We start from the raw sequence: 13,146 nt of genomic DNA on the forward strand, positions 1-13,146 counted from the left end.
CCTCAATTGCAGGAAATGCAACTTGGCAGTGACTTTTCTTTCTGTTTCCTGAGTTGCATGGTGGCTCATCTCTGCATCTTTCTGCTTATCTCATTTCTCATAAAGTATTCAAAGTAGTCTCTGCTCTCTAGAGCAAACCCTAATGCTAAATGTTTCAGCTCATTTCTCATTGATGCCTGACTCTCATCAATTGCTTATTAGCCAGCATATTGTTAACCAAACAAGGGCTTTGCCTGAGTCTATATGACCCACCAGCTTGGCTGATTGACTTTACTTCTCTCTCCCAGGAAATGTTTTGTAGACACTCAATATAAATTAATTTTCATGAACACTTTGGTAGACAATGAATATTAATTTTATTTTCCCCTTCAGAGGATGAACACCATTTGAGTATAAAAGAATGTTTGTTCGAAAATGGACTAGGGAAGTAATATTCTTTTCCTTGCCTCCCACATATACAAGGTAGATTACAAAGTTTTAGGTTGGGGGAGGCACACTTCTAAAAAAGACTTAAGAAATTTTCAGACTAATCTGGGGAATGTTTGAGACTGAACCAGGTCACTGCTATTTCTTACATCAATCAACATACTTTTATGTCCATGAAAAGGTTTTTATTTTCATATCCCAAAGTTTGCAATTTATGATTTTTTTATTATGGTGAAAGAAAGAGGAGTGAAAATCATTTGACCATCAACCTCAGGGTAAGGGCTTTGGTTTGCCCTTTGTATGAGTCTGTGATACATACAAATCTAAGTCTTTGATTACGATTGAATTGAAGTGGCTCTTCCCATAAGTAGCCTGAGGTGGTCTCTGAAAATGGTTTGCTATTAACCTGACCCAGAAAACCCTACACAATCATGCAAATCAAGAGGTTCAAATCTTCCTGTTCACTGTAAGAATGCACGAGAAACTGCCCAGGCCATCAAGGGTATGCACATCCCAAAAGCCACCAAGTGCCTGAAGGATGTCACTTTGCAGAAGCCACGTGCACCATTCTGTTGCAACAATGGTGGAATCAGTAAATGTTCCCAGGCCAAAGAATGGCGCTGGACACAAGGTTGGTGGCCCAAAAAGGGTGCTGAATTTTTACTGTACATGTTTACAAATGCAGAGAGTAATGCTGAACTTAAGGGTTTATATCTAGATTCTCTGGTCACAGAACACGTCCAGGTGAGCAAAGCTTCCAAGATGCAGGGTAGAACTTTCAGATCTCATGGTCTTCATAACCCGCACATGACTTTCTCTACCACGTGGAGATGATCCTTACTGAAGAAGAGCAGTAAAGGTCTTCCTAAACCAGAAAAGGGGGTTGCACAGAAGGAAAACACATCCCAGAAGAAACTGAAGAAAGAGAAACTTAAGACCCAGGAGAAAACTGTGCATAAAATAAATGCAAAAAAAAAAAAAAAGTAAAAAGAAGAAGGAGGAGGAGGGGGAGGAGGAGGAGGCGGGGGCGGGAGGAGGGTGAGGAAGAGGAAGAAGAAGAAGGTGAATTGAAGTGGCACCTAACCTAAATGCTCAGCTTTCAATGAGGAGAGGCGGGTTACTATGGGAACATGAAGTAGAATGAGTTCTGTGATCTTCAGCACCTTTTATATACTTACATATACCTACATATATTACATATTTACATATTTATACCACATATGTGTATGTTTGCATATATTTACATATTAAATATTTACATATGTTTCAATCTTGTGGTAATAAAAGTATATTTGTTGTTTGAGGGCAGGGGGTTGCACACTTCTTCATTAAGAGCCAGATAGTTATTTGAGGCATAGTGGACCAGACAGTTCCTGTTACAACTTCTTGACTTTGAGCTGAGTGGGGGAAAGCAGCCAGGGACTATATACATGAATGGGCCCAGCAGTGTTCCAACAAAACTTAACATACAAAAATAAGCAGTGGGCTCCATTTGGCCTGCAGGTTATTTACTGACCTATGTTTCAGGTGAAACATACCTGAAACATACCTGAAATGTAGGTCTGTATGCAGAGGCTAATTGAGGGTACCATCAGGGGACACCTGAACACCTCGCTGATCCTATGGAGCTCTCAGTATCAGCTCTCATTGTCCCAACTTGAGGCAAAGGAGGCCGGTCTTTATAGCTTGCCATGCCCTGGGCAGGGAAGGCAAGGTGTGATCTTGGACAAGGCAGCTCACTTAAGGAGAGAGCAGTGCCTGGAAAGGGGTTCAGCTGTGAGCTCTCAGGGCCTCAACCGACCAGTAGCTAAGGAGCATGTGCCTTGATCGTAAGGAGGGAGGTAATGGCTAATTTTAAGTGTCCATTTGGCTGGCCCAGACATTTGTTCAAGCATTCTTCTGGATGTTTCAGTGAGAGTGTTTTAGGATGAGCTTAGCATTTGAATCAGGGGACTTTGAGTAAAGTAAATTGCCTTCCATAAGCATGAGGGTGGGCCTCGCCCAATTAGTTGAAGTCCTGAATAGAACAAAATACACTGATTCCCCAAGCAAAAGGGAATTCAGCCAGCAAACAGCCTCCATACTTGAATGGCAAGATTGGCTCTTCTCTGGGTCTCCAGCCTGACAGCCTATCCTACAGATTTTGGATTTGTCAATCTCCATAACCACATGAACCAATTCCTTAGAATAAATTTCTGTACAGACACACATACACGTACACCCTATTGGTTCTGTTTCTCTGGAAAGAATACAAGGGATGTGGGTCTAATATGAGAGATCTAATATAAGGGATCTGGGTGATGTACCATATTAACTATGATTATCAAGATAGGAAACCAGAACACACACAGTATGTAATCTTGCTTTGTACATTTATATATTTAAACACATGGTCCATGTGTCCCCATCTGCACTCTAGCTCTAGTCCAGTGGTATGCTAGAGTCAGGCCATACCTGATCTCCATAACCAAATGCATGCATCTCTTGTCGACTCTCTGTTCAATGACATTAGGGTGGCAGCTTGAAAATGTTATGGTGGGAGTATTTATAGCAGGGAAATGAGCAAACACTGCAAGTCAGGGCTATTTTTTGTTGCCAAGCAGCTTGATTGTTAAACATTTACCTGTATCTGATTGCCCAGGTTCCACAAATATTACAAGGAGGTTTGCCTCCAACCAGCAGTTCCACCCAGGAATTCCGTGATCTTCAGAGCTCCTGTGACTACATTTCCTCTCCATGACCCTCCCAGAACAGAGAAGTAATCATTCCCCATTGTTGCTGTTCTCTCCCTGATTTCCCTGATGAATAGTTCCTTTCCCACTCCTTGATTTTTCCCTGATGAGTAGTCCCTGCACAATAGCCTCCTCATTTGAGCTGTCTGAGATAAATTCTTCTTCCTAGTGGGAACTTGACTAATACAAAAGGTGGCTGGTGAACCTGTCTCTTACTTTATGCTCACCCTAAGATTCAGTGGCCATCTCCCTCTCCCCATCTCCAATTCCATCTTTAGGGTTAACAGCTGGTAAGCTGTTCCACTTTTCATCTTCCCTTCTTTGTAACTTGTCCATTTGTCCCTCTTTGCCAAACATACAGATGATTCTGTGCTGTGACTTAAGTCCTGATACAGACTCTTCCTAGACACTCTCCAATGGGATATCGCCATAGCCTGTGGTTTTGTTCTTTGGCCACCTTGGTTATTTAAAATATGTGTCAGTGTTGCTTAGTGAGGTTATTTTTGGAATCCCCAAATATATAAAAAGAAGACAAAGGCCAACTATCCCAATTAATTGGAAACATGACATTTAGTTTCAGAAGGCAAGAGTAATAGAAATCACATGTTCATGTTTGTCTCATCTCTTTAAGTTATTTTAAAAATCAAAAGCTCTCGTGGTTTCAACCTGAAATGTTATATCCCAGCTTCTCTTGACTTACACATTCAGTAATCACTCCTAACAATCAGCCTGGGCGTAGGACAAGAAGGGCTGCTGTGGGCCCCTGCACGGGGAGCAGATCATGGGAGCTGTCTCATTGCCATACAATAGCTCTGGAGCTTGGAATTTTTTTCAAGTTACCTCTACTTTTCCAAGCACCTCTGGTCACACTGTTCTCCTGAGTTGCATTATTGGCTGTAGACACAACACAATTTTAGTGAGGTTTAATCAAAAAGCAACAAAGAGGAACATCTCCCTCTTTGTTCTCATTAGGTTTTGCTAAGCACCCATGAGCTTTTGCTTCAAAGAAAGAGAGAAAGAAAAAAAGAAAGACAGAAAAAAAAAAGGAAAGAGAGGAAAGAAGGGAGGAAGGAAGGGAAAGAAAAGAGAAAAGAAATAAGAGAAAAGAAAGGGCACGGATTGCATGGAGCACTGGGTGTGGTGCAAAAACAATGAATAATGTCACGCTGAAAAGAAATAAAATTTTTTTTAAAAAAAGCTAAAAAAAAAGAGAGAAAAGGAAGGGAAAGAGTCAGTTGGATTGGTCTACCAAGTTGTTTCAATAGGAGGTTGTAATACAACGTGATCGTGGGAGATATCTCACAAGTAGGCCATCATAAGAAAAATACATTCATATAAACAATAGTAAATTATACACTTTTTAAAAACGCTAATCAAGTCCTCAGAGGAGGGAGAAACTTTTCTTGTAGATACCTACAGAAGATGAGGATGAGGAAGGAAACAGGTCAGAATGGCAGAGGTTGGGGGAATGAGGTATCTCTGGCAGGATGGGCTAGGTTATTTGCAAAAACAAGCAACTTCAGTCTCAGTGGCTTAAAGCAGGATTTGTTTTTTACTCATGTTACATGAACAACGGCTGTTGATCTGGCTACCAGTGTGACACTGGGAAGGGGGAAGAGAATGTAGTAAATTTTATATTAATTCTTTACATTTCTGTAAATGACTCCTAATTCAGTGACCTATGGGAGATATAAAGACCCGGGTGTGAGAATGGCCCAAACGTGCCTGCTGTCTTTCCTTCTTCTCCTGCCCCTCTGCGAATGAAGAGAACATATATACATGCCAGAGACTGTCTGAAAAACTTCTACAGCTGATGATAATTTAGGAGAAGGAAACCCTTCAGAACATATTTGGAACTTTTTATTTATTTATTTATTTATTTATTTATTTATTAATTAAAGATTTTATTTATTTACTTGACAGACAGAGATCACAAGTAGGCAGAGAGGCAGAGAGAGAGGAGGAAGCAGGCTCCCTGCTGAGCAGAGAGCCCGATGTGGGGCTCGATCCCAGGACCCTGGGATCATGACCTGAGCCGAAAGCAGAGGCTTAACCCACTGAGCCACCCAGGCGCCCCTGGAACTTTTTAAAGGAAATTTTTTGTGTAGTGTTAAATGGCCACACCTGATTATATGAAATAATTTTACATGTAGTTTAATAATGATGAAACATGGCAAGTGAAGATCATTATTTCCTGAAAATTTTCCTGTAAAAGCCAAAAGAAGGAAAGTCCTTGCTGTGCAGTGGTTTCTGTAGTTCCTAGGGAGATGAGAAGGGAACTCTCAAAGAAAACTCAAGGGTAAAAGTGTTAGCAGAGTAAAGCTCAACCTATGGGTATCTATGTACGATGAACTGATAAACGTTCATGAATTTCTCGTTGTTGTTGTTTTTTTTTAAAGATCTTATTTATTTGAGGGGCGCCTGGGTGGCTCAGTGGGTTAAAGCCTCTGCCTTCGGCTCGGGTTGTGGTCCCAGGGTCCTGGGATTGAGCCCCGAATCGGGCTTCCTGCTCATTGGGGAGCCTGCTTCCTCCTCTCTCTCTGCCTGCCTCTCTGCCTAGTTGTGATCTCTCTCTGTCAAATAAATAAATAAAATCTTTATAAAAAAAAAAAGATCTTATTTTGAGAGAAAGAGAGAGAGATAGCTAAAGAGCACAAGCAGGGCAAGGGGCATGCAGAGGGAGAGGGAGAAACAGGCTCCTTGCAGAACAAGGAGCCCAATGTGGGGCTCAATCCCAGGACCCTGGGATCATGACCTGAGCCAAAGGCAGATGCCCAAGTGACTGAGCCACCCAGGTGCTCCCATTACTTTCTCATTTTTGTAGTACTCTAAATGTAGTATTCCACTGCCAAGGTTGGTTCTTGTCTAGGCAAAGAATATAATAACACACCCTGATAAAGCATTGTCTTCAGTCATGGATGGGATATTCATCAGGAGAGCAGAGGCTGTTACAGCCTGTCTATCACCTGGAATTCCCTATTGGACCCTCCTTTGAGGCTAATCACAGATTCTTATTCTCTAGTGTCTAGTCCACTACCCTTCCTTCCCCAAAAGGAAAAGAGCTAGAGAACTAACAAGATTAATTCATAAATACTGATGGGTGACCAAAAAATCCAACAGTGTAAAACCATTGTCCATGCAGTGGACATTTAGTGGCTCATTTTCCAGTTCTGTTTTAGAAACTGCTGAGACGGGTGCCTGGGTGGCTCAGTGGGTTAAGCTGCTGCCTTCGGCTCAGGTCATGATCTCGGGGTCCTGGGATCGAGTCCCGCATCGGGCTCTCTGCTCAGCGGGGAGCCTGCTTCCTCCTCCTTCTCTCTCTACCTGCCTCTCTGCCTACTTGTGATCTCTCTCTGTCAAATAAAAAAAAAAAAACAAAAAAACATAGAAACTGCTGAGAGAATGGTCTCTGACCATAGCTGTTTGATGAGCAGGGAACACAAGCTGGAACTTCACTTTGGCCAGTCATGTTTCTCTGGAAATTTCAAGCTTAGACAATTTTAAAAAAGAGATTAAAAAGTTTTTTTTTATCTGAAATAATTTCAGATTTACAGAAAAGTCATAAGACAGTACAAAGATATTTGTTTGTCCCTAAGTCACATGAGAGCAAGCTGCCAACATGATGCTTCCTCACCATTGAATTGTTTAGTGTTAATTTCCCTCAAAGACACGTGTTTTGTTTTGTTTTTCAAGATTTTATTTATTTATTTGACAGAGAGAGAGATCACAAGTAGGCAGAGTGGCAGGAAGAGAGGGGGAACCATGGAACAGAGAGCCCAATGTGGGGCTTGATTCCAGGACCTTGCGATCATGACCTGAGCCGAAGGCAGAGGCTTAAACCCACTGAACCATCCAGGCGCTCAAGACATAGTTTTTTAATAACAAAATTAAATTATCAAAATCAGGAAATTCACAGTTCTACCATGGTCTCAGTGATGTCCCACATAGCAAAAGGGTCCGGTTTAGAATCATTTCATGTTTCCTTATCAGAGGTTGGACTATTGAAAGAAATTTTAAAGTGGCATATAGTAAAATAAAGCCGTATAAAAAGCTATCTAAGGAAACGTAATCTTCCATTTCCCCTGTTCCCCAGAGACAATCTCCATTACCAGTGTCTTATGCATATTTCCAGACAGTCCACCATATACAATAAATGTATGTGTTGTGGAAAAGGGATGTCAAAGCTCCTCTTAGCTCAGGAAAGAAATAATATCAGAGGTAAGAGTTCCTGCTTTAAGAATGTTAATATCCGGGGCGCCTGGGTGGCTCAGTGGGTTAAAGCCGCTGCCTTCGGCTCAGGTCATGATCCCAGCGTCCTGGGATAGAGCCCCACATCGGGCTCTCTGCTCTGTGGGGAGCCTGCTTCCTCCTCTCTCTCTGCCTGCCTCTCTGCCTACTTGTGATCTCTGTCTGTCAAATAAAAAAAAAAAAAAAAAAAAAAGAATGTTAATATCCGGGGTACCTGGGTGACTCGGTTGGGTGACTAACTCACGGTTTCAGCTTGGGTCGTAGTCTGAGGGTCATGAGAGTGAGACAGCATCAGGCTCCGTGTTCTACATGGAGATTGCTTGGGATTCTCTTCTTCCCCCAACCCCCTCTCTCCCCCTCCCTTTGCTTGCGTGTGCTCTGTCTTAAATAAATAAATAAATAAATTTTTTTAAAAAAAGAATGTTAACTATCCATTAGAAACCTAGTTGCTTGCCATCAAGACAGAGGTTAAATAAGTTTCCAAGTGAGTACATTTTCCCAGATTTTGAACATGAAAGTCTTGACCACTTAGAAGAGATAAATTTCTTCTGTTGCCTATATTAATACACTATCAGTTTTTTATTTCTCTCTTTGTAGACATTAAGGATCCTTTGTTATTTAATTATTGAACATGTTTTATATTATTATGCAAATCATAAAATAATAGTATAAAGATTGTTTTTTTAAACTGTATTTGTTGGCATATAATATCCAAAAGTAAATATACTAAGATGTTTTTAATGTGCAATTATGTAAGTGCTTTTATTTATTTATTTAAATTCAACTGATTAATATGTAATGTATTACTGGTTTCAGAGGTAGAGGTCAGTGATTCATCAACCTTATATAATACCTGTGCTCATTACATCATGTGCACTCCTAATGTCCATCACCCAATTACCCAATCTCCTCACCCCCTTCTCTCCAGCAACCTTCAGTTTGTTTCCTGTAATTAGTCTCTTATGGTTTCTCTCCCTCTCTGATTTTGTCTTGTTTTATTTTTTCCTCTCTTCCCCTATGATCCTCTGTTTTGTTTCTTAAAATCCACATGTCAGTGAGATCATATGATAACTGTCTGTCTCTGATTGATTTATTTTGCTTAGCACAATACCCTCTAGTTCTAGCCATGTCATTGCAAACAGCAAGACTTCTCTTTTTTTTGACAGCCGAGTAGTGTTCTATTGTGTATATATATCACATCTTCCTTATCCATTCATTTGTCAGTGGATATCTGGGGTCTTTCCATAGTTTGGCTATTGTGGACATTGCTGCTATAAACATTGGAGTACACATGCCCCTTTGGATCACTACATTTGTATCTTTAGGGTAAATACCCAGTAGTGCGATTGTTGGCTCATAGGGTAACTCTTATTTTCAACTCTTTGAGGAACCTCCATACCATTTTCCAGAGAGCAATCACATAAATATTTAATTTATCTTTATTTTAATGGTGTTAGGATGAAAAATTTGAAATTCATATTCTGAATCTAAAACATAAGGGGAAAACTTTTTTCAATAATATAAAAAATAGGCCTCTAACTTAAAACATGGAAACTCTGATGTGGTCGTCTTATTCCATTTCCTAGTGAGCTAAAGAGAGAGACTTGTTGGGAACAATATGACTAAAATAAAATGAGTAGAAGAAAACAGAGATGGGCAGAGTAGGTTTCTCAGGACTTTGTAGTTCATTGCTCCCAGTATTTTCCTGAGAAGTGGTTACTTCTTACCTTTGGATTCTGTACTATGAGATCCCAGGGGTCCTTATAATAAATATCCACCCTCAGTCGTTTGAAATTGTTGCTTAAGCTATTTTGAATTGGTTTATGTTACAAGCAACATCCCTAAGGCAATGGATAGGAGAATGGAGGTTCACTAGAATGCAAAGAAATATGAAGGAACACAACAATTCCTGGAGGGTTTCTGATATTGCTTGAGCTCTCCAAAAGAATCCCAAGATTGTCCTAGAACAAGTCCACATAATGGACCCAAATGGAGGAACATATATACTCAAATAATTGTTTTCAGAGTTTTTCTTTAGTCAAATAATGAACTACTGTTTATAGATTAAACTCCTTCTTTTAGAGTTGTTCCACTTCTAACTTAGAGGTCTTTCCTAATTCTTAGTTTAGTTAAACAATTCCCCCTCCCCAAATTTTAAAAATGTTGATGTGCTTTATTGGCCATTCCCTGCCTTGCTCATCTGTTGAACTACTCAAAATATATCAGTTTATTACGTCTTACTGGTCTAAGACAAAAGACACTACCAATTAATTTTAGATTTTAGTAAAACTGGTTAAAAAAACTCACAAGAGGCTACCCAAGACAAAAGCATGTATGGTGATAAAAGATAATGACTCGATTTGAATTAAATAAAAAATTCATGCAAACAGCTCATAACCCCAAAGCTAGCGTTTCTCACAACCTTCCCTAACACATTATAATTTGTTAGTCTATTTGCTTTGGCACTGTCATATAGCATGGAGTTTTCACCCCCATGTTTTGGCAAAAGTTGGGCAACCATATTTAAGGCTGAGCAGACTCTCATTCACACTTTATCATTTTCCCATGGGCCTGTTCTGACTTGCTATTGGCAACTGCTCCTTCATAAACTTTTCAAGGAAGTGATATGAACAATGTGAACCCAAAAGTGAACCTGAATATAGAGTTTGTAACTCTAATGTCAGTGGGCCTTGTAGAACAAAGGGTCCCAGTTGCCTTCACAGGGGGTTTGTCTCATTTCTCCTGACTCATGTCATTACTAGAAATCCAGGAAGCTTACTCGATTGAGAAAGATTCAGCAACTTCAAGTTGCAAGCATTTTGACCATAATGTACCGCTAAGAGGTGTTTTTTTTTTTTTTCTAAAGAATATGGAGAAATAATGTACAACAGTCTCAAACTAGGGCAAAATAGTTCATAAAGACTGTGGCCCAGGGATGCCTGGGTGGCTTAATTTGTTAAGCCTCAGCCTTTGGCTCAGGTCATGATCCCAGAGTCCTGGGATTGAGTCCTGCATTCGGCTCCTTGCTCAGTGGGGAGCCTGCTTTTCCCTCTGACTGCTGCTCCCCCTGCTCAGCACCTCTCTCTCTCTCTTTGACAAATAAATAAATAAAATCTTAAAAAAAAAAAAAAAAAAAGACTATGGCCCAATGCCACTATATTTATCTTTGTATTAGTTAGGATACTGGTAGAGTGGAAGTAACAGAGACTGAAGAAAACAGTGGCTTAAACAAGGAAATATTATACTTTCTGTCTTGAAAAAAGACAGCCCATGGATGATATGGTGGTTGTGCTCCATGAAGTCCTCCGAGATCCTGGCTCTTTCCAGTTTACCATACATTATCTCTGGATAATGGAAGGTGGCTTTTTTTTTTTTTTTAATTGAAGTGTATTTGACACATAATGTAACATTAGTTTCAGGTATATAACATAGTGATTTGATTTGTTATGCGCACCTCAAGTGTAGTTACCATTTGTTACCCTACAATGCTACAATATCTGGAGTGGGGATTTTGTCCTGTGGATCCAAGATATCTCCTAGAACTTTAGCGGTTACATCTGCATTCCAAGTAGTAGAGAGAAGGAAGGCAAGAGGCAAAATTTACTAGTCTGATGATTTCAAAGGAATGTCCCTACATGCTCTTATTTGCTTCCATACTAGCTGCAAAGGAGGATGAGTTAAACGGTTTTATTATGCAAAGCTTTATGCCAAACCAAAGGGTTCTGTTATTATGGAAGATGGAGAGAACAGATAGTGGGGAACAACCTTTAGTTTCATTCATAGTCACATAAAGTTCTTTGGGGAGCATGCACAATTTTTCTACTGATCTGACCTACTTAATGATCTCTTTGCATTCTTGGCCAGCATTTGGTGTCACAATTTTTTATTTTACACATTCTGATATGTATGTAGTGCTATCTCATTGTGGTTTAATTTGTATTCCCTTAACAGCCAATTAACTTGAACATCTTTTCTCAAGCTTGCTTGCCATCTGTATGCTCTCTCCTGTGATATGTCTGCTCATGTCTTTTGCCTATTTTCTAATGAGATTTTTTAACTGCAGAGTTTTCAGAATTATTTATATATTTTAGATATTAGTCCTCTTTTGGATATGTGGTTGACTGATATCTTCCTTCAGTTTGTAGCTTATCTTTCCATCCTTGTAAGAACATTTTTCACAGAGTAAAGATTTTGTTTTGTTTTGTTTGCTGATATATCAATTTTTTTTCCCCGGTTATATTTCCTCCACTGAATTGCTTTTATACCTACGTCAAAAAACAGCTGGGGATATCTGTGTTGATCTATTTCTGTGTTCTCATTCTATATATAATATATTATAATATATAACATATATATTATATGCAATTTCTAACAAAATCCCAGAAATGTTATAAAATGTTATAAATATATATGTTATAAAAATATATATTTATATATAATATATAATATAATATATATTTGTATATTATATGTACAGATGTATTATATGTACAAATGTACATATAATATAATACATTTATTTGTATATTATATATGTATATTTGTATATATGTATATTTGTATATTTTGTATATATTTGTATATTTGTATTTTTTGTATTTTTGTATATTATATTTGTATATTATATACAAATATACAAATATGTATATACAAATATACAAATATTATATGTATTTTTGTATATTTTTCTATTTTTATATTATATGTATTATATGTACATATATATTTTATAATATATATATTTATTTATAAATATATATTATATATTTTATAACATATATATTTATAACATTTTATAACATTTCTGGGATTTTGTTAGAAATATAATATAATATAGTTATATAATATAATATAATTACAAATATAATATATGTCATATAATTGCATTATGTTGCACAGTGAAGGAAATCATCAACAAAACAAAAAGCTAACCTACTGAATGAGAGATGATATTCATAATGTATCTGTATGTCAGATGTATCTGACAAGGGACTAATATCAAAATATATAAAGAACTTTATGCAACTCGGCACCAAAAAAACTCCAATAATTGGATTAAAAATAGATAGAGGGAGGGGGAGCTAAGATGGTGGCATAGGACCCCAATCTTGCCTCAGCCCTCAAACACAGCTAGGTAACTATCAAATAATTTCAGATACTTAAGAAGTTGACCTAAGGATTGATAGAACAAGCTGTGCAAGTAGAGGGAGAGAAGAGGACACTTCAAGGAAAGTAGGAAGTTTGGAGATGTGGTTTGGGGAAGAAATGGATGGCAGATGCTGTGGGGAGGAAACCTTGGTCGCGGAGAAAGACAAGAGAATGGCATGCACGGGGACAAACACAAGAACATTTCCCCCAAGTCACTGGCTGAGAAAATGAGATGGGCTGAATACCATGAGTTTTTGCAGCCAGTGGGGTCACAGACTGGAGGTTCAGCGGTCACCAGGCTTGGATGAGCTAGAGGCCCGAGAGTGCTGCCTTTACTCCTGGAGTAGAGGAAGGCACACTGCCACCTGAAGATCGCCTCAGTGGCACAGGGAGGGAGTGTTTGTTCTTTCTGGAGCGCATCTGTGAGAGGTGGCATTGCCTCTCTGAGGACAAACCCTGGGGGCATTTCCCTCCCATACCCCTCAGCACAGGTGCAGAGACACCTGCTGAGGGCAGCGAACAGGGACACTGGCTGTTTCACCTGCTTGCTTCAAACCCCATGCCCCTGTGCTCTGCCGTGAGGGCCCTTCTG

General features: G+C 39.1%; 1 pseudogene; it reads left to right on the top strand.

The window, feature by feature from the left end:
• The first annotated feature begins 816 nt into the window (after nucleotides 1-816).
• Nucleotides 817-1,283, top strand: LOC122915636 (annotated as a pseudogene).
• The last annotated feature ends 11,863 nt before the right edge of the window (nucleotides 1,284-13,146 follow it).

This window comes from Neovison vison, chromosome 8, assembly GCF_020171115.1.
Source record: "Neovison vison isolate M4711 chromosome 8, ASM_NN_V1, whole genome shotgun sequence".
Taxonomy (NCBI): domain Eukaryota; kingdom Metazoa; phylum Chordata; class Mammalia; order Carnivora; family Mustelidae; genus Neogale; species Neogale vison.